Genomic DNA, 26,174 nt, shown 5'->3' with positions numbered 1-26,174 from the left:
TAAGACAGGTAAATCTTGCCTCTTTATTGTGACGGTCTTCAGACGAGTAGGACGGTCTTCAGACGAGTAGAGGTCTCGCTACTTTGATGGTTTGGAGCTGTGCGGCGTTTGTCTCTTTATAGCGAGGAAGCCCAGCCATGCAAATAAGACTTGATTGTGACGGTTATAAGACAGGTAAATCTTGCCTCTTTATTGTGACGGTCTTCAGACGAGTAGAGGTCTCGCTACTTTGATGGTTTGGAGCTGTGCGACGTTTGTCTCTTTATAGCGAGGAAGCCCAGCCATGCAAATAAGACTTGATTGTGACGGTTATAAGACAGGTAAATCTTGCCTCTTTATTGTGACGGTCTTCAGACGAGTAGGACGGTCTTCAGACGAGTAGAGGTCTCGCTACTTTGATGGTTTGGAGCTGTGCGACGTTTGTCTCTTTATAGCGAAGAAGCCCAGCCAGGCAAATTGGGCCTGATTAAGTAGGTTGTAAGGTACGTAAAGCTTGCCTCTTTGATATGACGTTTTAAGACGAGTAGAGGTCTTGTCTCGTTACTTTGATAGTTTGAAACTGCTTGCCTCTTTACCATGAAGTCTTCAAGACAAATTAGGCTTGATTGCGAAGATTAGATTGTATCAGTACTATGACGGTTCACAGAGGTCTTTTAAGGTTCTATATTAGGAACAAGAAACACAAGCCGCCCCCACACACCCCTAGCCTGGGCCATGTCTATTTTCTCTGATACCCCTTCTTTACTAGCGCTTGGCTGCGACCACACTGCGACCGCTGAGCGTCCGAAGGTTTGACCAAGGCAGTCTGACTGATCGCTCAACGAATTTCGTAGATAAAGAACGATTTTTAAACGTTTTGTGTGTTTTGCTGTTAAATTATTACTTTTAAACTTTGTATCATACTCCGGTTGTGAAATCGAGGGTCACAGGAATCAAATTGAAGTTACTGTCTGTACGGTCACTTGGAGATCGCCGTCTGGATCGATCTATTGGATATGGGGCGTAACAAACTCCGACCCTCCCCCCTACTAAAGCCTCAGCCCTCCCGGAGTGAATACACGTTCCTAGGTGATGACGACGTGTTGCCATGGTAACGCTACAACTGCCGTGCATCACCCATCATGCCCCGGGCGGGTGTGAGATGTCGTCTGGAGGAGGTTTATGTCAAGATATCTTTGATTTGGGCGGCGTCTGGCCATCAAGGGGCCTGTTAGGGCGACGGGGCGCCCATTAAAAACATGCTTTAAATAACACTCAACACAGAATGTAGGCATGCTTCACAGAGAGGCACTAAAAGCAAGAGTATCGCTCTGCAGGTAGACAAATTATATCATAGATACGTTTCTTGAGGCTGTAATTTTGTAGCTTTGCATGAAGGATGAGGGAAAGGATGTCTTCAGTTTTCTGATAATAAAAAAAATCACTCATTAAATCGCTTGCTACCTCCTTTGACATTGAATAGCTAATATCCGCATTGAAGATTACAAATTAGTTTCACAGGTACGCCTGGTAAAACTTTAAGTTTGTATATGCTTTCGCAGTATGCTAGAGTAGATAATAAGTGTTTTAGTGTGTTATGTCTGCGTCTTACACCTTTCGTCGGCACCTGTAATAGACTAGACCCGTGAACTTGGCGAGAAGACGGCGACTTTGAAGTTTAAAACGGAACAGGTGTTGTTCGTTATGACGCAAACTAGGCGGCTCTGCATTCCCGGCATTTCACACAAAGGAAGAGTAAACTTGGCGGAAGCCGTAGGTCTTGTTAGTCGACACGAATCGGTTCTAAAAACAGATGACCTTGAATAATCGCGTCTGCAGCTGCGCACACTTAGGTTCAAGGTCATCCGTGGGAAAACTAACCAACGTTTGGCGTTGCTACGGATACAACAGAATGCTTCGATTAGTACAATGGACAGTGGGCCACGGCTTACACAGAACTAAGCTAAGGACTGCATCAATTGCCAGTACTGTAGCGTCCAACGCAGGCTGGAATTCGTACTCTCCATAGCCTGGATAAACAGGCAAGCTCCTCGGCTCCATGGTCAACATGCCCCCAAGGAAATTCTACAACAGGCCTCCTGAGTTAGACACTGTCTCCCGGGTCTGATTTGGGGGCTGAGGGTGGGTAAAATTTCATTGGGGCATGGAGCTGGCCTCTCGATCTCAAGGTTCAAAAGCAGGGTTGCTAACCACTGAGCCACCGACGCCATAGATCACCCACTGTTGTTTATAATTTACCACTCGACACGTGATTTGATGCACCCCTCCTAAACTGTTTGTGATTTCATCAGATTCTATCTATCTTAAACACACAGTAGATTAACTTAAATCAACATGTAAATTAACAAATTTGAGTAAATTTGAGTACGTTGGCAGCCAGGCGCGGACTACTGTGTGTGTGTACGTGTAGGATAATCATATACACATGGTAGAAACCTGCTGAATTCGAGCCTAATCATCAGCAAAGCAGGACATAAATCGTTATCTTAAGTAGATGCCACCCTTCCGGCAGCATCAGACTGGTACAAGAAAGGGAAATGTTAAAGTAGAGACAAGAATGCATGGTAAAATAAACACGTGGTTTTACCTTGAATACATGGGCAATGTCGTCGACGTCTCGTAATATTTTATATTGGAGGACTACATAGGGAGGGATACTGTCAACGCTCTACGCTAAATTCAGGAAGACATTGGCTACGTACTACGTTAAATTAGACAGGCTGGTTTCACTTTAGGCTTAATTCAGGCACCCACTACGCTGTACGTAGAAAATACTGGTTGATGAACTTGATACGTTAAATTTTGCTATACGTAGAAAGTAAATTTTTCGAGTTCGGCTACAAATGGCGTGGTACTACATTTGTAAAACAGCTGATTACGCTCTATGTAAAAGGCATGCATTCCCTACATATGTATATAGGCAGCTATAGTCTAACGAACGACCGGCGGGCGTGGAATTCCTTGGAATCTCCAGCCGAGTAAAGGGGAATTCCCATAAGGAACACATCATCGACAAGACGGAAAACAAGACGCTTTCTCACATCTGGCTGTCTGACAAGTCGGCGGTGTGAGGTGAGACCTAAGGACAGCATGCAAAGTCAAGTCAAGTCAAAGTTTATTGCACAACGATTGTAACAGGTACAATGTAAGGCAAAAACAAAATACTACTGGCTACTTATATCAAACTACTAAAAGCTACAGGGAGGTTCTAGGCTATACAATGGTTAGGTTCTAGGCTGTACAATGCTCCATTTCAAGCTACATGAAGGCACTATCAATATAATACATGACCGTATATTATGTCTAGTCTACCTAGGTGAAGGTGGGAAGGCAGTCTTGTGGTTGGTGTGGTTGATCTAAAGGTTTTGGGTTCGTATCCCTAACAGGTCCCTATTGTTTATTGTTATTGTGATAATTTCTAAAAAGCTGGACATTTGACATTATTATCATACATAATGATAAAGTAGAGGAATCAACCTTTTCAAAAAAGTAAGTCACCCTTTGTCCCTCTGTTTGGTACCAAATGGCTATTTTGAGGGACCTGGCCCATGGACTATATGTTGCTCCCTTGGAAAAGGCACTTTACACCTATTTCCCCATTCGACTCAGATGAAAACGCGTACCTGGCTTTACTGTTCAGGAGGTCCTTTTAGATGGCGCCATGTTTGAGGACTGCAATAAGCTAGTTCACGGTTGCTACTACGCATGTGCAGTGTCAAAGGTGAAGGCCCCCGGCTTGCAAACAGTGCTCGTCTCGACATTGTCTTGATTTGCATAACAACGCCCAGACGGGTTTTGTTTACGTCTCGGGGGCCTTCACCTTTGACACTGCACATGCGTAGTAGAAACCGTGAACTAGCTTATAGCAATTGAAATGCATTTTCAGCTAACAGAGACAGGAAGGAAAGTACAAGGAACAGTAGACTAGTGCGTTGATGAAGGTTAGACATCCAGGTAATAAGATACGCCAAAAATAGTTACTCAAGCAATTGGATAAGATTTTAAAACAGTCACTAATGCGTTGATGAAGGTTAGACATCCAGGTAATAAGATACGCCAAAAATAGTTACTCAAGCAATTGGATAAGATTTTAAAACAGTCAGACGTTTCAGACAGCATTCGCTATCTTTCGTCAGTGACTAAGGACCTGGCCATATATTGAAGGACTGTACCTTTTTTTTCAGGAATTGCAGTTTGGCAAGCAATAAGAACAAGTGAATCACTCTGCTAAGTAATCTCAGAGGATACATGTATGTTGCTTGGGGATGGAATATCGAAACCTTTTACCTTGATACAAAGATGTCTGTCTACCGGGCTTCTCTGACAGCTAGAATTGTCAGAACTGCATCCACCTAGTTATAGAAGCCCGGTATCAAGCCAGGATTTCTGAGCTTGCCAAATACGTGAGAGGTCAGCTACTGCACCTGAGCACGACACTATTGGGGGAATAGACCCCTTTCCAAATACCGCGGCCATTTTGAATCCAGGGCGCGCGCACGTGATTCGAGCGCGGGAAAAGTCAACACCCGGTAAGACCAAGCCAGCGGTAAGGCGCTCCCAGTAGAAACCAGCGTTGAGTCATCTTCGGCGGCGAGATGTTCTCCTTCTCGGTGAAATCCATCGATATATTTGCATGGCACAAGTAGATGATATTGTTGTGGACACTTGGACTAGATATCGGCCAGTAAAATTGTGAATTTCTGCTACTTTTCCACAGTTTCTGCCGGGATGTTGAACGCGCGCTACAGTGATAAAATGCTGATATGTTTACACCGCGTGCTTGTAATTTCCCTAATAATGTTAGCTAAAGTCGAGAAAAATCCCACAAAACATACACTTTTCGGATCATTTTAGCTTCGTTCAGGTATGAATATAACTCTTGAGCCTTTTGGCTGTCGTGACAATGCCAACATCATCTTGAAATTACGTTAGTTTGAGGGAGGGTTTTGTTTTCTGTGCAGCGTTACATCGACTTCGCTCAGCAATATTTGACATTTCCGCTGAATGCAATCCCACAAAAAAAACAAGACGTGAAAATATAGACTTGAGTTCAATGTCCTTTTGGGTACAAATTTGGCAGCATTCCGGCGGCTTTTTGACGATCTTTTCGGATGCCAAGAATTTAGGCTTGAGGACTCCAAGTACGCGAGTGAAGTTGTGTTTTCCATTCTATCTGACGTTTCTTTAAATCATTTTGCGCGGCAATATTTCAGATATCTGTTGGCCGGATGGAACCCAAAAAACGTTAAATAATATTGACTTGAGGACTGAAGGACCTCCGGCCGATATTTTTCCTTTTGTTGTGGGGTTTCATCCTGTGGAAATCTAAGATATTTCCGCAAAAAGTGATGTAATAAAACGCTCCAAAGAAAACACGCCCCCTGCTTCACTCACAAGTCGAGAAAAACCCCGTAAAGCATACACTTTTCGGGCTGGGATCCTTATAGCTACTTAGATAGAAATATACAGAATTTTACCGGTTGTGACTTCCCCTGGGAAAACGCGCGTTGAGAGGGGGTCGTGTTTCTGTCTAGCCTTTCTTTCTTTTCTGTCTAGCTTTTCCTTTCTCTCTTGTTACATCGCTCCGCAAGCGATATTTGACATTTCCGCTGAATGCAATCCCACAAAAAAAGACCTGAAAATGTAGGCTTGAGCTAAAGGTAATTTTTTGGGGGAATTTAGCAGAATTTCGGCGGCTTCTTTTGACGAGTTTTCTGAAATATCAAAACCTAAAGTACGTGAGTGAAGATGGAGTGTTTTCACTTTGCGCCGTAATATCTTAATTTCCGTCGGATGATATTACAGAAGCGTGAAAATATAGGCTTGAGGGCTTTGCGAGTATAAAAATTTGACGGAACTTCGGTGGCTCCTTTGACTTTGACGATATTTCAGTGCCAAGATTAGCTTGATGAAGTTCGTGAGTGAAGCAGGGGGCGTGTTTTCTTTGTAGCGTTTCATTACATTACTTTTTGCGGAAATATTTTAGATTTCCACAGGATGAAACCCCACAACAAAAGGAAAAATATCGGCCTGAGGTCCTTCAGTCCTCAAGTCAATATTATTTAACGTTTTTTGGGTTCCATCCGGCCAACAGATATCTGAAATATTGCCGCGCAAAATGATTTAAAGAAACGTCAGATAGAATGGAAAACACACCTTCACTCACGTACTTAGAGTCCTCAAGCCTAAATACTTGGCATCCGAAAAGATCGTCAAAAAGCCGCCGGAATGCTGCCATATTTAAGGACATTGAACTCAAGCCTAGGCCTATATTTTCACGTTTTTTTGTGTGTGGGATTGCATTCAGCGGAAATGTCAAATATTGCTGAGCGAAGTCGATGTAACGCTGCACAGAAAACACGACCCTCCCTCAAACTAACGTAATTTCAAGATTATGTTGGCATTGTCACAACAGCCAAAAGGCTCAAGAGTTATATTCATACCTAAACGAAGCTAAAATGATCCGAAAAGTGTATGTTTTGTGGGATTTTTCTCGACTTTAGCTAACATTATTAGGGAAATTACAAGCACGCGGTGTAAACATATCAGCATTTTATCACTGTAGCGCGCGTTCAACATCCCGGCAGAAACTGTGGAAAAGTAGCAGAAATTCACAATTTTACTGGCCGATATCTAGTCCAAGTGTCCACAACAATATCATCTACTTGTGCCATGCAAATATATCGATGGATTTCACCGAGGAGGAGAATATCTCGCCGCCGAAGATGACTCAACGCTGGTTTCTATTGGGAACGCCTTACCGCTGGCTTGGTCTTACCGGGTGTTGACTTTTCCCGCGCTCGAATCACGTGCGCGCGCCCTGGATTCAAAATGGCCGCGGTATTTGGAAAGGGGTCTATTCCTGTATACGTGAGAGGAGTACTCTAAGTGCTAACCCTAACCATAACTCTAACTCTATAGCTAGCCCAAAGCCCCTTCCCTAATCCCAATCTTAACCCTACTCCTACCTGTAAATCTTGCCCTACCCCCCATCGACCCCAGCCCTAACTCCACACAGGTGCTCCTCTCTCGTATACTGGACCCCCCCCCCCCCAAAAGTGTCCTAGTAGCTGACCTTTCACGTATTTGGCAGCTCAAGGATTTGACTCTACACCGGCAGTCAGATAACGGTACGATCTTCCAACCTAACATCTGCTTGGAGGTTAATTCTGACAACCCAGCTGACCTGAGAAAAACTTGATACAGAAACTTAAGCTGGAGATCCAACGGGATCCCAAAGGTCACCATCCATAGCCTCTCTCAGGTCATCTTCCACAGACAAGTTCAAGCCTCAAGGACAGAGGTCGTGACCTAAGGTCGTGACCTTGTCGGCAGGGATCAACCAAACTGGCCGCCATGAGAAATGGTGATTAATCTAGTCTCTACCAGACTAACTACTCCAGGGTTTCACTTTTTGGATCCGTTAAATGGGCAAAATGTGATCTTAACTGTGGACTGACTTTACCGGCTAATCATTCCTTTTTCTGCCGAATTCTACGATTCATTCGCCCGTAAGAGGGCCTGGTGGAGGCTATGATCAATCGGCCAGTGGAGCGATTCTAAAGTGTGCTGGGGGACGAATTAAGTAGCCTTAAGTGGATTATTGGGTCAGAGTGGAAACAGAAGAAACTAAACAGCCAGGCTGAAGGAAGGAACATAAATTGTACAAGTAGCTTGACGGGAAGCCTGCATTACGGAAAACTACCAAATCTGATCGATAGGAAAAAGAGATTCCTGTGAAATGCTGACAAAGGAAATTGAAAACACGACCCTGGAACCCTTAAGCCTGAGTGCCATCCTGTTAGGTCCAGGCTCTATCTTCATCTGGTGAAGGTAGAGCCTGGAACTAAACAGGATGACACTCAGGCTATGAAACCCTAGCCAGGTGATCATAACACCGGGAGCTCAGGTGTCTCTACGGTGCTGGGGGTGTTGTCCCCCCGTCCAGTTCATCAGCGCTCGTCGGTGAATTTTGAATGGGCTGGCTCCGATTACTTAGGGTGGTAATTCTATGGGTGGTAATTCTAAGAAAGACGGCCTAAAAGATATAGTCTGTCAGAAAAATACCGTCCTGTATTCCTCGTAGGACTGGGGCCGCTAAAACACCCGTATAAAACGGTTGCCAGGCTACAGAAACCAGATCCGGACTGTGTCAAGGCGTACTACAGGCGGCGTGTAACCAATAGCACACACGTAGGGAGACGAACTCGGTACAAACGCGCGAACAATGCTCAAACTGGGCTGACTTTGCAAACGATATAATGGAAGATGACATATTAAAGAACTTTATTGCAAGTTCATGCCTGAGGGCTAATTGCAGACAAACAAGTACATGGAAATACATGGGAATCGATATAGTTATCTAGTCCACTGTGAAAGTTCTATGTTAACTAAGGTTGACTAAGGTTGGGTTTGACTTCTTTTTTGAAGGCAGTGGAAAATGAAGAGACCCGCCTTTTGTATCGTAAGTGGGTTGGTTGATTTTAGTAGTAAGATTGATTTTTGTAAGTCATTAAAGAACATATGAGGTGATCGTACATGGTGGACGGTTACTCCATGGAGAAAGGCTGTGCTAGTTGAGATCAGTTTAGTCTTTCGTCTTTGTGTAGTCTTTAGCCCTTGTGTATTAGATGATCCCTATCTTTCACCAGAGGCTATCTAACATTCCAAGAATATGGTGCTTGCTATCACGTGCCTATGACGTAAGTCAGCCATGTTGGCGGGTTAAAGACGCATGCGCGAAGTCGTTGTGTCTGAAATGTTCCAACTATCCTTTTTGTCTATTTCCCTCATTTTTGCCAATACATATATACTTAGTGAGCAACGAATAATTCCCCTCTCAGACTGGCAACATTATCACGTAGCAAAACACAGGACTGGGGTGTTTCAAGAATTCGTTTTTCTAAGAACTGCCATAGAGTGGAACTCGTTGTCACCAAGCTAAAACTAGTTACAGGATGTGCAAAGGTTAGGAGTGACAGGTGCTTCAGTGTGTTACGGCAATAATGCAGATACAGAACATGCACAAAACAATTTACCACTGTACCACTCTACATTAATTTACTTCACAGTAAAGTTGCCACATGTAGTCCGAATGTCGGCGCCCCAGACTGACCACAGAGTGACATGTACGGAACAAATTGCCACATGTTGTATCAATATCCGTCCAGACTGACCGCTGGCTTAACTCGCTACTTTCGGTATCAGGTTCCACCAGACGTTCTGGCAGATTGCTACACGGGAGGCGCTTTATGGCGCCGGGGTCTGTCTCAGGCCGACTCGTCATCCGTAAAACGACACAAATTTACTCTAGTTGTCACAGCGGGGGCTAAATTAGACTACATGCAGTCTCAACCAGACCTTCATAAGGCGTTATGGATAGTAGAATTCGGAGCAAAAAGACCAGAAGAGGGGTCCGCGGGAAAGGCATCATTTCCCCTTTGAAATTATGTGCGGGCAAATGAAACCCTATGGTGGCTACACTCCCCTGGCAAATAATTCTCTCTATGGCCCGCGTAGTTAGTCTAGTAGAGACTAAGATAAAAACTTGAATTGAAAACCTATGCATGTACTAGTTATACGTTTACTACAATGACGAACCAAATGTTTGTTACAACATTGTATAAACAAGTTCCAGTCATCGAATTGCCGAGGACTGGCTACGCTAGCGGACACGAGATCAAGAGGTTCGATTCCTGACAAGACGTCGTTCATGTCTTTGAAAAATGCACTTTGCACGAATTTCTTCACTCCACCCAGGTGTACAAATGGGTACCTGACTTCGGTTGGGGAGGTAAAAGGCGGTTGAAGGAGAGAGAGATGGGCTCCACCTTCTAATACCGTGCCCCAGACACAGTGGATAACAATCTACGGCGCCTCAAACCTGCTATGGGACTACATATTTTACACGTTCCAGACGGGATAGGGCGTGATGACGGTTCAGAACATGTGCTGTAGCTCAAGTAGCTCAATTATCTTGTTAAAGGCTTCTGCTGTTGATTATCTCAGCTTTGTCAAATCCGCCCCGTAATTCTGACACGTTTTTAGACCCGAGACAACTAGATTTCTGTAAGCAAACTCAAACGGTCCTTTTGGATGGGACGTAAGGCTGGATTCCCCGTGTTTGAAGAGAGTCACACCTCGTTAAATATCCCACCAAACTCGAAGATGAGTAGGGGCCTTTCGCGGTATGAGTGGATCAAACCTTAGTTGACATCTTGAAGGGGTACCGGTGATCTCGATTCAATCTCGACAAAGAAGAACGCGTATTTTTTTTCTATGCTTAGCACCGTGCCTTAGCGTAGCAGCTGACCCGTATCTATATAGTAGGGCGCTGGCGAAGGACACTAAGGTGGTGATTAATACAAGTCCTAAATTTGCATTTGTCCTTAATAGTCACAATGTCCTGTGGCATAGAGTTCCAGAGTTCAACGGTGGCTGGGAGGAAGGTTCCCTTTGTGTGACGTTGTGGACGATGTACGAACGGTCCCGGGAGTAGGCTGATGAGTGGTGAAAGAGCGTTGAAGTTATACATGCGATGCAGGAGAGTGAGGGCCCCTACGTTTCTACGTTGTCCCAAGGGCTGAATCTGGTTTCTGTCCAACTCATCTTGTAGGCTAGCTTCGGTACCAGGAGGTCCCTGTAAAGTTAGTCTCTACCTGACCGCAAAGGCATCCAAAATCACTGGGAATATTGCCGAAGCAAAGGGCCAGTGGTATCCGAAAATGTTACAAAAGGTTAGTGGTCAGGCGCTCACAAACCATTACACCAGAGCAGAGGCGTGTGCTCCACCATGCAGCACGAAGCCCAGATTGGCTGAAGATTATGAAATCAAGAAACAAAAAGGTTTAGAAAATAAAATAAAGTAACGTCCTTTGACGACGAGCAATGTCTGATTCAGAGACTTCACTGATCTTCACTGTGTCTAGAGGCACACAATACAGTTCACATGGTGTCCCGGTCACATGGGCATACCCGGCAACGAGATTGCAGACAAAGAGGCAAAGTTAGCAGCAGCTGAAGCTGCTAACACCCAGATGAACGCATCATGGACAAGACAACAGGCCACGAAACACATTGAAACTCAAGCACTCATGAGATGGGACCGTAGAACAAAGCTGAACACAAAAAGCGAATACATGCAGAAGATAGCCATGAACATGAAGAAGAAAGGAAAAGCACTTGGAAAGAGACGCACACAAATCAACATCAACCGAATAGTCAGTGGCCACACAAAACTCAATGCCTACCAAAACTGGAAGAACCCTGAGACGTCTCCAAACTGCCCTAACTGCGACGCCCCGGAGACTACCAACCACTTCCTGTACCACTGCGCCCGCTATGAAAGGGAAAGACACCAAATGCTGCAGGAGATCGAAAGCATATACGAGACCTATGGCACGCCAGCAGAGAACAGACACACGGACATCGTCACTCTAGCTGGAATGAGAGAAGACCTCACTGACGTTATCAACACACAGATGTACAGAACATTCTCCCAGTACATCGAGAGCACTCGCAGATTCGACGTGCTCAACTGAAACACATCCAGCAACACGCTACCTCAAGTCACCAAGTGCTAAAAACCTAGCGAGAAATCAACAAGAACTGAAACCTAGCGACCAGCACAGCACCTGGAGACCATGTCTAACGAAGTAATAGACGTTAAACAAGGACAACAACAACAACAACAACATTGCTGAAAGATATTTTTAAAAAATTGCCAAATGGGGAAGAAAAAACATCTCAGTATAGCAGAATTAGTGTACCATATAGTACAGAGTTACATGTTGGCAACACAAAGAGTCCTATAGATGATGGAAACTACCTACATGTGAGTTACCCAGTAGTTAATCGCTGAGTTCAGTACATATTTCCCACAGTTTGGGCGTGAGCATCGTCGGCTCTCCAGCAATGTTTGAAGACCCTTACTGATAACAACGTTAGGCAGACCACCGGTCCGACCAGACCAGACCAAAACACACGGGGAACTCTTCTACATCAGGACACACACGAAGTACCGGGCATTCCTATAAACTCGCAGTTAGTAACACATACAGCAAGCCGTTTAGTTTGGCCATATGGTAGTCAACTTAGCGAAGAGGCAATAAACGTTCTTACATACCGACAAACGAACAGACTTTGCGTCTTCTCGCTCCGATAAATGCCTTTCCCGGGTTGGCTACAAGGTTCCGTAGACAGCTTTGCACGCCACAGTAAGTACCTGTCCTTAGTTAGCTACAAGAAGCCGAGCCATATACAACTTCTGTAGACAGATTCGAGCACTACATACCATAGACTGTTTCACAAATCTAAATGGTGTCTGCAAAAATAAGTGGTGGATAACAGGCGAACCGCGCGCTTGGGAGCTCGGAGCGACGTCTGCTAATATGTTACGGTTGGTCTCAAGCTAGGCCCTGTCCGTATTTCTCGGGTACAAAACGTTTCAACTCCGTCCGACCAATACGAGAACTTCGGACAACAAAGTCGCCACGTGCCCCAGGCTGCCACAGACCCGGACCCGCCAGGCCAGATCGGCCGCGCCATGTGTCCAGAGAACCGACACAGTTGGCGGACATGTTTTAATCTAAAGATGTAGCGACCAGACTAACACATGGTCAGACTGTGCCGGCGAATATATATGTAGCAACTTTAACATGTAGCGACAGATCTAACATATGGACAAATTATGCTGACACAGGTGTTTGGGCAAATGTATGGCAATTCAAAGATGCACTGACAGAACCACACATGGACAGACTGTGCCGAAACAGTTGTTGTGGCAAGCTAAAGATGCAGCGACGGCAAACTGGGTCGACACATGGACAATCTGACACAGTTGTTTGTGAATATGTAGCAACTTCAACATTTAGTGACAGGACCACCGCATGGACAAATGTGCCGACACAGTTGTTGTGACGAACATGTTGCAAACTAAAGATGTAGCGACAGAACCAACACATGGACAGACTGTGCAGACAGATGGACAATCGGACACAGTTGTTGTGACAAATGCATTGCAATTCAAAGATGCGGAGGCAGGGTAGGCAGAGTGTACCGACACAGTTGTGGCGAATATGTAGCAACTTCTCCATAGTGACAGTACCGACGGGTACACAAACTCTACCGACAAGTTATTGTGTCGAATGTATAGCGACCTCAACATGAAGTGACAGAACCACCACATGGACAAACTGTGCAGCACAGTTGTTGTGGCGAATGTGCACATGGCAAAACTGTGGCAGTGCCGACGCAGTTGTTTTCTGGGTGGGAGACCAAATTATGCTCCGAGAGTTGGGACCCTAACCCTGGTTAGCCTATAGCTATCATCCAGATACAGTTGTTGTGGCGAATATGCAACGATTATAATCATGCATGTCGCCTCTTCAAGCGGCTGTGGTCACAAGACTGAAATGCGTGCGTCCACTACTAGCACCTTTTAAGTCGTCACCTGGTATTGCAAAGAGAATGGACTCCTTCTACTTTGCGGTGTTTGCATTTTTGTCACAACGTTTACAGTTATCATAGCGACATCTGACCCAACCTCCGTGAAACTATTAAAACAGTGCGCCACCCTCTTTATCCAAACAGAGGTGTTTGTGAAACGGTAAGTTCAGTATCGGGCTGGTGATGTTTATATCCCCCCGCCAGTCTCCGGGTGCTGGTAGCGGATACACACAGGATACCTAACCTGGGCGCCAGGCTTCCGCGGGCCTTCCCAGTCCCAGAACCCACCTTACCAAGTATGCTGGCCGAGCAATTTGGCATGCAATCCCGCAGGAGCCTGACAACCAGGCTACAGTATGCCAGTATTCCATAGACACAACGAAAGTACAATCATCATGACTTTCATACTTTTAAGACTACATATACATGAAAGTAATTGTAGGTAAAAATGAAAAGTTTGTATAATGCTATCTATCTATCATCATGTGGGGTTTGCGCTTCAGTAGATATATAAAAGATCTAAACATTGTGGATTCCATAACAGGAGTCCATGTAGACACTACAACAGGTCTGCAGGTTTCCACACTTGTTCCTACTGTACACAAGAAGCATTCTCAGGTTGGGTCTCGTTAGGGTCTACGATAGGGGTTTCCTGTAATTTGATTATCGTTAAGGGTCTGCTCACCCTCCCCAATGGAACCATTTGCAAGAGTAAACAATTTACCCGATTTCAAATAAACTACAATTTAAATCATTAGACCTGCAGTGGACAGAAAAAAGGCATGGAGCTGGTGTTTTGGGCGTCGTTGCCTGAATGGTAGTAACGTTGTACGGACAGATATGGTACGATCTCAGGTATAGATGTCTTAGTATTTTCAAGGAGAATGAAGAGAGTAGATGTCTTAGTATTTTCAAGGAGAATGAAGAGAGTATTTTGCATGGCTACAGATATTGAGAATTGAGAACCAAGACAAGGGTAGCTTGCGTTGTTTATAACCCACGCGTGCGATTCTCAGAACTGAAAGTATTTCCAAGGATATAGAACCTCTTTTGAATCGACATCTTGAGATACTTTTTATCGGGCTTGCTGAAACGCAATGAATATGTCATCAGCGTCCTTGGCTATCCTCAAAGGACCTTATTTTTACAGAAAGTCTTTAAGTGTCCGTGATGACATATTTGCGACTGGACTCTGTCACACACCCGCCATGTTTGTGTTCGAACTCATGCACGGGGAACAGAGAGGTCACAGGTCAAGTCAGAAACATCATGCATCATGGGAGTCCGTGACGTCAGGATCACGGGGTCAGAACCCCGGAGAACGGCGAACCGAGCAGGTTCTGTTCACCTCGGGTGAACCGAGTAGACCCGGGAAGGTCAGCATCGTCCAAGGTCAAAATGTCGGAACCGAGAAAGGAAGTCTCATCTTTGTGTGTGGACCGCAGGGGATAGAATTATTTCTTAAGCTGGTCGGGATTTGGACTGAATAGATTCAACAACCGCCAATAGTAGCAACAATCCATTAGCGCACATTCCTAAGGGAGTCTTGTACGAGAAAGACCAGGCAAGACCAAATCAATATGCTTGATGAAAATTGACTTCTTTCACAAAAGACATTAACAGGTAACATCCACCAGGCCTTCCTATGGGGGTAATTGGGCATCGTAAAATTCAGCAAAAATGAGAATAACTGGAAAGGAGAGTCAGTCCACGGTAAGGTTAACATCCTGCAAATGTAACCCTCTGTTAGCAAAACTCCATTGGCAAATGCTCCCTATAGCCGGCGTAGTTGGTCTGGTAAAGACTAATCAAGACGCACATCGCTCTGAGAGGACTTGCCAGCTATAACAGGTTTGGATACCTGACTAGCCTCTACCAGGCCCCGCGGATGGCTGGAAAAATAGTAGAAATTGGCCTACCGTAATAGAGTGAATAGTATGCTAAGGGAATCGGCTACGGAGAGAGGGTCCAACATGCCATCTAGGGGTCGCAAACTGTAACTTCTATAGCGGACTTATTTCTCTGGCATGTCATCCGTCTATTTGGCCTTCTACGATTTTTCAGCGACCTGTGGAGCCTGGTAGATGCTATATACCAGACTGGAACAGACCTCCCAAGGCCAAAAATGAGTTGTAATGTGGGTGGCTGGGCGGACCTCCTGTTAATCGGCTTAGATGTTCGGGAAACTAGTCATCCCAATTTGACCAATTTCTGCTACTTTTTTTGGCCACGGGGGGTCGCATTGAAAATAGCAATTAAGGTAATTAAGGACTTAGGCCACACAGACGTATAGCTTAAGTCGAATAGGTCCTATTCTTAATGGTCGCTCGTTTTCCTGTAGGCAAGCGGAGTGTTCGTCGGGAAGAGAACCTAACTAAACAAGGCTGAATATCAGACTTTATGTGGTATCTGGTTAGCCTCTACCAGGCCCCCGTCCTATTCGATGGAAACGGAACTTTATTGTATAGCGGTCTACCCTGTATAGCGGAGTACCTCGGCCGATTTCTACTATTTTCCCAACGATAGGACGGGGGCCTGGTAGAGGCTAGTATCTGGTATCTGAGGCTATGGACAGGATGATCCTGTCAGCAGTGCGGATTTTGTCCACTGTAGACAGGATCATCCTGTCAATAGCCACAGGCATCATCAGCAAGTTGTCTTGACATTTACGACATAGCAGTTAACCAGTTTTGTGGTGGTTTACGAGGGGATCACGACAACTTCCTGATTTCCGACATCCTCCAAAATGCATTGCACTTGTGCCATACCAATCCAGTTTGTTGGTTCTTGGTTAAGAAAATTAAGTGTTTAACTGAGAAAACGTAATGAAAGCCTGAGAATAGAATAAATTGGCCAAATAGGGCGAATAGTATGCTAAGGGAGTCGGCTACGAAGAGAGGGACAATATACGACCCACTGAGCCTTATAGAGGCTTTGAGAATAGGACATAGCATTCAAGCCCCATAAACGAAGTTAACTGCACTTTGATAAGGTTTACGACATGTGTGCCAAACTGGAAACATGAAAACCTGACAAAATGGAAAGCCCGACAGAAACGCCTAAAAGACCGACCCCAACCTCTGCTTGGAGAGTACGACTACACCACTCACCGTCATCCCCGGGCACTCGTCGGCACTCCCGCCGGGAACAAGTCGCTCTCCGCCCGCCAACATCCGCGCCCCTTTCCGGGCGACCACACACCACCAACCCGCGTACAATCTGGCCCCGTGCCGAGCCGGGTCGCGGCGGCAACCTGCAAATCCGCTGGAGCAATTTTCCCCCGTCTGTATCCGCTGCGTCTGGTCGGACGAACGCCACACGATCCAGTCGGACCAACTCCACACACGGACTGGAGGGAAGACGACACCCGTCAGACGAGATAGGCAGTGTGCGCCGACGCACGTGATTGGTCACAACTCGATGAGTCGCCATGGTAACGTGCGTCTGATTGGCTGCGACGTTCGGTTGTGATGTCTTAATTGTTTTGGCGTGGAGACGCCAGATGCTGAAGCCGAGGCGCTGAAGTGGAAGGAATTGTGGTGACAGGTCTTATCAGCGCAAGACGCGCGCAATGAGAGATCTTCAGACTCTAAGGAAATCCGGGTCTAAGATAGATCAAGGTCAAGCTCAAGACGTTTGTCTTGAGGCGCTGAGATATGGCCTGACGCGGCCAGCGGAAACTTCAGCTTCTAGTCGGGACATGGGTTGGCTCTCATCGTCCTTTTGTTTTACGCTTTAAATTTCTTTTTCTGTCTCTTTTACTTTTCTAAGCCCAGATTACATCGGCGACCCGCAGAGCAAAGCCTCCCGTTGTTTTAGGCACGGGGCCGGAGTTTAAAGGGCGATAATTGGGTACCGACTGTCATAGCCTGGATTATCAAAATCGGCCCCGATTGTCTAGTCTCTACCAGACTAACTACGCCGGCTAAAGGGAGAATATTTCATTATTTGTCAGGAGAGTTTGGCCACTATAGGGTTTTCATTGCGAGGAGGAAAAGTTAACCTTCCCGTGGACTGACTGTCCTGGCAAATTAGTCTTTTTTTTCGAATTCTACGATCCGTACCCCCGTAGGAAGGCCTGGTTGAGGCTACCGATTGTTTGTGTTTACCGCTTAACGTCCGTTGCCTACTGTGCAACCTGCCAGTAGTTCTTCTTCTTCTTCTGGCTGACTGATTACGTTTCCCGCGTACTCAAATTTGTATATTTACATGTTGATTTAAGTTAATCTACTGTGTGTTTAAGATAGATATAATCTGATGGAATCACAAATAGTGTAGGATGGGTCCATCAGATAACGTGTCAAGTGCCCAACATTATAAACATCACTGTATGATGTATGGCGTCGGTGGCCCAGTGGTTAGCGACCCTGCTTTTGAACCTGGAGAGAGTACGAAACCCAGAACGTTGTCGCTCGACTGACTATTTAGATACCTGGCTTGATAGGCACGTTTGCTACACTCAACATACGAAGTGTCGTACGACTCTTGTGGTACGACACTTGCAATTGATTCCTCTTTACACACGGGAAATGTTATTTTCCCAGTGTAGGACGTCCCTAAGTTCACCAGCTGACAGAATGAAGCGCTGAAAAATGCCCTCGAAGCTGTCGTAAAGTTCGCTCAGCCACAACATGCTTGCAATTGGTGCATAACTCCCTTAGGCCTAAAAAATAACACGGTAGATGAAAGTATCGTCCTTATGCTTGGGTCACATTTCCAAACGGGCTCTCGACCGGGCAGTTTTTGGGAACGAAATATATGATACAAAAGGCAACAATACACACGAAACATAGAAAATAGTCATAATTTGTATAATTTTGCAAATTTTGTTATGTCTTTTTACACATATTTCTATCCTTCGTTACTGCAAAAAATTCGGCCGGGCCCCGGTTTTCAAATGTGACCCTGGCCGTGATATAAGCAAGCCCCCCTTTTTTTTAGCTTATATTGAGTTTTTTTCTTATCTGTTTCGTTTGGGCCGTCTCTGTAGTTATTATTGCTACAGTATAAGACGAGTGGTGACGTGTTTGTTTGTTTGTTTGAACCTTTGTTTATTCATGATAAGCTCAAATCGGCACGCAGGCCGCTTTTCATTGAGGTCATGAGGGAAGAGGTAAGGGTCAGATACAATATAACAGAGATACACAGTCATTTGAGTCCTAATAACTCTATCAACATATATCATTACATATTTATGGTACAACAATATACAATTTCTACAACATACAACATAAAGTAGGGGGAAAGCTGGTTCATGGTCCGTGTCCGTTCGTTTAGTTCATTTCCGTTACTTCAAGAGTCTCTTGAAGGAAGTCAGATTCGGAGCCGTACGTGTGTCTGGCGGTAGGCTGTTCCAGACATTTGGTCCACGGTAGGCTACCGATCTTCTGAAGATCTCTCGCTTGGGTTTGGGGACAACCAGCTGACTGCTTGTGCTTTGTCTGGTTGTACGAGTACTCTGGTCTCTACAGTACACAAACATCTGGCGCATGTAGGGTGGCAGTTTGTTGTTTAGGGCTTTGTAGGTTTGTACGGCATTGTAGTATTGGAGTGTTTCTTTAATGTCTTTCCAGCTCAGCCGAGAGAGCACTTCGGTTGATGGTGTTCTGTGTGGGGCCTTTAGTATCAGTTTTCCAGCCCAATTCTGCATACTTTGAATTTTCTGTAGATCCTGGTCGGGGGCAGCTTCCCATGCTGTGCAAGCGTATGTGATGTGTGGTAGGAAGATGGCATTATACAGGGTACAGAGTGCTGAGGTTGAGATGAAAGGGTTTAAGTGTTTCATCATGAATAATGACCGCCGCAGTTTTCCTAGTACAGCCTTTGCCTGGTCTTTCCACTTGAGCTGACGATCGATAACTACACCAAGGTATGTGTATTTGTCGCATGTTTTTAGGTTGACCCCGTTGACAGCCAAGTTCGGAATGTTGCAGCTTGCCAGTCTTCTGTTCGTCTTGAGATGTAACTGAATCTGCCTCCACACAAGGGTATCCCTGTCTTAAGACGCGCCTGAAGGAAGACATTCCGTCTTGACATTGACGTATATCCTTAAGTTCCCTGTATGAAAGTCTTGCGTGGGAAATCTGTCTTCTTGTGGCCTGGCGGGCGCGTCGTGTTGTTACCACTTGTGTGTTCTTTAGACCCCTTTTCCACTAGGTTGCGTTTGCTGAGTGATCATACAGCAATGGAAATTGGATTTGTGTAGTTTTTCATCTAATCTATCTATTTCATCTTAAGACAGCTGAGTGGCACTTTGAGCTTGTAAAAGTTGATTTCCAAGAGGGCTCAGCATTACATACAGAACAAGACATGTTGCATAATTGCAAGATGTCTCTCTCTTGGCTTAGAGATGATAATTCAAGATGTAAAGTATGACCATAAAACACACAAAAAACGTAGAAAGAACGCAAAGCTGAAGAAGAATGGCGGATGCACCTCGAAAGCTTCTCAAGCTTCCGCATATGTCGTGAGTATCAGTCTAATTCCGCATATTTCAACGTAAAAAGATTCGGTCTTTGTCTATGAAATTCGTTGAGCGATCCGTCAAATCTTTGGTCTCTCAGCGTTCACAGCGCGGTCGCAGTCTCTAGTAGAAAGGGGTGTAACCCGAGTAGGGTGGACAGGTGTGAACAGTAAGGTGAGCTCAGGTGAGGACCACCTCAGGTACACAAGGGCCAGGTGTGTGTCGCGGTCAGGTGTGCGGAGCGGTCAGGTGAACTTCACTTCATGAGACCCTCGACCTGACACGAATATTTTTCCAGCAACCCAAGAAGTCTGGTGAAGACTAGTATAAAGTCCACATCCAAGAAAAAACATCAAGATGATATTGGGATAAAATACCGTTTTCAGACAACCGGCCTTCTCGGATAGTTACCTACCCAGCCAAACAGAGGAGTCCGGCTGTCAGATCTGCCACCTCAACATCTGCTTGGAGAGTAGTTTATCAGCGTATATATGCAGTTGCGCTGTCTGTCGTCACCTTACAACACGTGCAACGTTTCACGTCATGTTTGGAATGATGGCCCCACAGGTCTGGAAATGGCCACAGGAAACGGACGCTCATTTCCCGCATTCCTCCCGTACAGCTTCCCGGGCCAGGTTAAGCCAGGTCGGCGGGGGCGGGTGAGAGGTCGGCCGAGGAGGTCGGGTCGGTCCCCCGCCGGTCCTTCCGTACTGCTTCCCGGGCCAGGTTAAGCCAGGTCTGCTGGGGCGGGTGAGAGGTCGGCCGAGGAGGTCGGGTCGGTCCCCCGCCGGTCCTTCCGTACTGCTTCCCGGGCCAGGTTAAGCCAGGTCGGCGGGGGCGGGTGAGAGGACGGCCGGGGAGGTCGCGTCGGTCCGCCGGTGGTCAGCGGGGCAAGGAAACTATTAGTTCCGCTCGCTGCGTCAGCACGAGAAAGGAGTTTCTGCTGCCGCGAGGTCGGGGACGGTTCAGGTCACGTCGGGTCATGGTCAAGGGTAAGCTCTAAGCAGAGGTGTGGAGGTGTTCAATAGTCTCCAAAGCGCTTTCTATAGAAAAGTAGAGCTGTCCTGGTATAGATCTTGTGGCGTCGAATGGCTGAGTCGCTAGGCTAGCGGACACGAGATCGAGATGTCAGGGGTTTGATTCCTAGCATTTCTGCCCAGACGTTGTGTCCTTGAGAAAGTCATTTCATACGACTTTCCTCACTCCACCCAGGTGTAAAAATGGCTACCTGACTTCAGCTGGGGAGGTAAATCCGATGGAAGGAGAGAAGGAGAGAGATGGGCCCCGCCTTCCAATACCGTGCCCTAGACACAACGGATAACAACCCACTGCCCCCAAGGCCCCTATGGCCTCTAATCATAAAAGGCTATGGGACTTTGCCAGTGTGACCTTGATATCTATATCTACAAGTGAATCGACGCACTCTGTACCACCAAACACAACAGATTTCACAAAATCGTCAGGGAAGTAAAACACATAAACTTCAGGAGTAGTCAATCTGCATAGCTGGGTGCACATTCCAGGGGGTGTAGGGTTCCCCGGGGGTCGGCCCGGGCGCGGGGGCGGTGACCTCAGGTTGGGGTCACGGTCAAGGTGGTTGAGGTGGTCTTGGTGGCGCGCTGGCACATGGGAAGGAATTACTTCAATTAGCTTATCTGGTGAAGGGAAGCTACTCTACCACAAGGAGATAAGATTTTAGCTTGAAAGTCTTCTGACTATAAACAAGACTGGATTCCAGGCTAAATCGTGTCTCCTTGTGGTGGAGTAAGTTATTAGCTTCTACCACGCTCCACAGGTCGCTGTGTAGGAATTGGCAAAATAGATAGCTAACATACCAGAAGGGAGTTCAATTGGCTGTTAACTTGCCTATTTTGTCAATTTTTCAGCGACCTGTGGAGCCTGGTAGAGGCTACAGTCTTGTTAGCTTCAGTCCGCTTCCAACGCTAACGGTCGCTGTCAGCAGGGTAGCGGCCGTAACAAGACTGGACTTCAGGCTAATAACTTAAAGGTTAAGGCCGAACGGCCCGCGAGAGCGCTCATAGTTGACTCTCTCTCTGCGACAAAACCGACTTGGTAATATAAGCCAAAAATTGTTACTCAAGCAACTGGATAAAATTTTGAAACTTTTCAAAATTTTATCCAGTTGCTTGGATATTTTTTTGCCTGGATAAATTTTCGAAATTCTATCCAGTTGCTTGAGTAACAATTTTTGGCTTATATTACTACGTCTAACCTTCATCAACGACTTCTTCTTCTTCTTTGGGTTAGGTAGCCAACATCAACTTGTTGATGAATCTGCTACACTTAGCTGATACGAGATGGAGGTTCGCCAGGCCTCCATCCGGGGGATTTGTAGTGAATCACCAACTCCAGACAGAAGAATTTGGACCATCGCACACCGGGGCATGCCCCTATTCTTTTTCGAAAGATGTGGTGGGTTCTTTAACGTGCGCGGGGTGTGGCTCTCCCCAAACACGGGACCTCCATTTAACGTCCTATCCGAGGGACGTCCCCAACTCTAGAAGAGCTAGGTACTCATTTACACCTTTAAAGTGAGGGAATTTGTGTTAAGTGCCTTTCCCAAGGGCACAACGTCCGGGCGCATGTTCAGACATGTCTGGGGGCAGCTCGGATTCGAACTGGGGTCCCCTTGTTTGACAGTCGGATGTTCTATCCATTACGCCACACGACGCCACACGACTTGGTAATACTACAATCCTCAACAAAAGAGTCTTCCCTAACTTCACCATCAGTTTGGCGTCCTTCATCAACTCCACGCTCATTGTTTGATAATCTCCAAGCATATTCACTGGTGGCAAAGACAGTATCCAAAGGACAAAAGCAAGGTCCGATTGGAAAGTTATGTTAGAGGCTGTGAAAGCAAGCTTACAGATGTTCTCATGCTGTGTTGGACACTAGCACTGCTTTGACTTTAAAAATATAAACAAAAGTCTGTGAATATAACGTATAAGTAAGGACTGAAGTTTAGTGGGAATGTGTTTGACTAGCCTACCCGAATGCATGTACAATGCGAGACTACAGTCGGGCACCGACGGGTAATTTTATGCAAGTTTGTCCTTCATTTTCATTATAAAAGGAACGGGGCACCCTCAGTCGTGAAGGTCACATGTCAAGGTCATCGCTAAGCAACAGCAGCAGAATAAGAAGGGACAGAACACAGAACGTTGCGGTGTACAGATATAATGTCTGGTGCGCCACTTTCGTCGATAAAATAAAGCAAGACGGTACATTTTTAGCTACATGATACCTACATTAACTAAGTTAACATCCTTTGCCTAGTCACTTTTCAACCACCAAGACGCCTACTACATGTACTGTACATGGAATATAACAAGTTCACTTACTCAATCATGCATTCTTTTATTCTCTTGCACTTGGCCGATTTCCTAAAGAGCGTCCTTGTACAAGCTCGCGGCTAGACTGTGCCAAGTCCAGGTTCGCGCCTTGTAACACAAAACTGCGACACAGCTTGCCACATCTGTAGCCTCTGCCACACGAAGTTCCGGTGTTAGTAGCGTTATTTTCCTACCTGCTACATTAGTAACGTTTTTGTTGCAATGTTATCCAACATGGAAATAGTTCCCCGCGGCCTGGTGAGTTCTACTTTAGAACATGTGCACGCGAATCTTCCTACTAACAATAACGTCTTTCATTTGGGTTTGTAACAACCCCTAGCATTTGGAGGTTTAAGCCACATTTATTCATTTTCTTGGTTCTCAGAGATTTTCAAGTAAAAATCTAACATGAGGTCAAGACGAAAATAGAGGACGGGGAGCCTCGGAAAACGTGAATCTGACCACATGCACTCCCTGAAACCGTGTGAACAAGTCAAAGGTACATATTTCCCCCCAGACTCTGTTTTCATGTTAGTGAAACACCGAAAGGGAAAGTAACATAAACTGCCGGCCCCGGGGTTCGATCCCCCGAGCTCCGGATCATAACCTCACGCACTCTAACCACTAGGCTAAAAGGTCGCGACCCCATAGGCTGAACAGTTAGCGTGGTGCTATCACTGCTGCATGATAGTCCGTGTTACATTACTCCCCCTTTTCCCTCAGATTCGCCCTCGAATCTGCACTCGAACCTCCGAGTTCGTCCCCTGTGAGGAATGTTACGTCTCACAGGGCCACTTCTGACACCAGTGAAACACCGTATTGATCGTCCTTACCTCGTATCCGTGGGCTCTACAGAAGGTGGAACTTCGTGATGGATTATGTTGTCGAACTCGAACCTAACTATCGCTAAGCGTGCACGCTCTAAACTAAACCGAATAACTGTAACAACTTGCTTGAACTTGCCCCAACGCAACGCAACTAACTTCAACATCCGGGGCCTCGATCAGGGCTGACCCCTGACCTCCTAAACCTGGTTACACTAGTTTTCAAGTTCAAAATTGTTGTCAAAATCCGTAAACCAACAAATTGAATTGGTGTGGCCTTATTTATAACAGTGCCGTATGCAGAACGTGGCGAAAGGTCAGTCTAACGATCACCGTTAATCTAGACCAGACCCCGTCGGTTACCTCTGTGATCCGGCCCGCCGGGGTTGCCGTGGCCCTTCCCGGTGAACCGCAGGCCTCGCTACATCCCAGGAAAAACGAACTCAGCGGTGGAAAAACTTCCGAGCTGGGGCGACAACGGTACCGTGGTGGAGCTGGAGTGTCGGCGGGAGGGGTTAGGAGGCAGCCCGAAGGGAACAGGCTGACGGGGCGGGGCGGAATCAGGTGCGGCGACCTCTAGGGCTGACGTCACTGTTGAGTTGCGCAGTGGCGTGCAAAAAACAAATAGGGTCCTTACACTAAACTTTTGAAACCCCTTTTTTTTCTTGAAAACTTTGGTCCATTTTGGATTCTTTTGGGCTAGAAGGAACAGGTAGGGTCTAAGCTTTCCCAGTTTGGTCAAAATTTGTATGTTTCAGTCGTTTAGTTGGTGTAAGGAGATATCTTTGTGGTTTGGTTTCACATGCTCCGAGTGGACTCTTCCAGGCTGGGAGTAGGTCAAAGTTGACGATTGTTTTCGTCTGTCAGCTGTTACGAGAGAACGAGCTGGTCAACTGTCTATTTTCTTTGCATGATTCTTAAGTAGGCAGATGTGGCTTTCTGGTGCATAAGAATGTTGGGGGCTTGCAATGAAGGTGAATCCTTTTCTGAGCCCTTGTTTTAGTGCTTTAAAGCATTACTGCCTATGGGCAAGTCTATCTCTTGTATCTGCCCTCTAGGCCGCGCGGAGACTGAGAGCGTTTACGGGAGGGTGTGGTAGGGGGTTTCCGCGATACCTGTTCTGAACCAAACCAAAGCCAGCAGCGGAAAGCTTTATTTCACGTGTATCAAAAGATCATTTTTCTGGAAAACTTCAGAAAAGGCTGCAAGAATAAGGTTTACTCCAGGTTAAGTGAATGGCAAAGCCTGGTAACTCAAGAGCCTCTCTTAGTACATGTACTGTAGTACGGATGAGTGATTCGACATTTGCTGAACCCCTTCCAGGTCCCTTTAATCAATAAAGTGCAGGACAGTTCAGGATGCCAGTTTGAGATGCACCGGTAATCTCCAAGCAGATGTTGGGGTGGAACATCGTTTTCTAAAGGCCGATCGCGAGATTGAATGACACCTGTCAGAGAATTCAGAAAAGCCCAGCCTGACCAGAGGACGTTATGATCTGCTACCCAACATCTGCTTGGAGATTAGGCGTGCATGTAGTCACTTGAAAAATCAGCATATTCTTACCTAGGACGAGTACAGACACTTTCAAGCTACATATGTTCCGTCCTGACTCGATGTCCTTATACCTAGGTCAATATATATCTAGTTCTCTACGCAGACATTTTTTTGTAATAATGTTGTTGTTTTTTGTAATAATGTTGTTTTTTGTAATAATGTTGTTGTTTTTTGTAATAATGTTGTTTTTTTCATAATGTTGTAATGTACACAATGTCTCCTGTGCATTTCGATAATCCTATTTTCTCTTTTTTTATGTAGTTCTTGCTCCCTATGAATAGAATAGCGGCGATCTTAACCTCGTCACATACTGCTGTTTAGCAATTTTCCATACATTGTATCTTTGGCGTTGTATTTTCCAGAATGCAGCCAACATGTCACCACCATAAATCAGTCCCATAAGTACTATTGAGTCGCACAAGAATGTCCTTAGCGGCGGGCCGTGATGTTCCGCCTGGCTACAGACAGACAAGCAGCGCTTCAAGACCTTACATTCCCTTTACTTCGGACATGGCTTCGTATTACTTTCAC

At 45.8% G+C, this 26,174-nt stretch overlaps 1 protein-coding gene across 3 annotated transcripts in view; it reads right to left on the bottom strand.

The window, feature by feature from the left end:
• The window catches only part of LOC136423615 (carbohydrate sulfotransferase 1-like), a 50,739-nt gene that overhangs the window by 6,922 nt on the left and 17,643 nt on the right, over positions 1 to 26,174 (bottom strand). Inside the window, exon 1 of one of the 3 annotated variants that reach the window (XM_066411853.1) lies at positions 24,453 to 24,617. The exons of 1 other annotated variant lie outside the window; for it this stretch is intronic. The gene's annotated coding sequence lies outside the window, so the exon portion shown is untranslated. Of the gene's footprint in view, positions 1 to 16,556; positions 16,766 to 24,452; positions 24,618 to 26,174 lie in introns of those variants that run through there. One more of the 3 variants, XM_066411860.1, reaches the window with a different exon arrangement.

Source organism: Branchiostoma lanceolatum, chromosome 1 (assembly GCF_035083965.1).
Source record: "Branchiostoma lanceolatum isolate klBraLanc5 chromosome 1, klBraLanc5.hap2, whole genome shotgun sequence".
Lineage (NCBI taxonomy): Eukaryota > Metazoa > Chordata > Leptocardii > Amphioxiformes > Branchiostomatidae > Branchiostoma > Branchiostoma lanceolatum.
The sequence above is the reverse complement of the archived record's forward strand: the minus strand, read 5'-3'. Positions and strand labels throughout refer to the sequence as shown.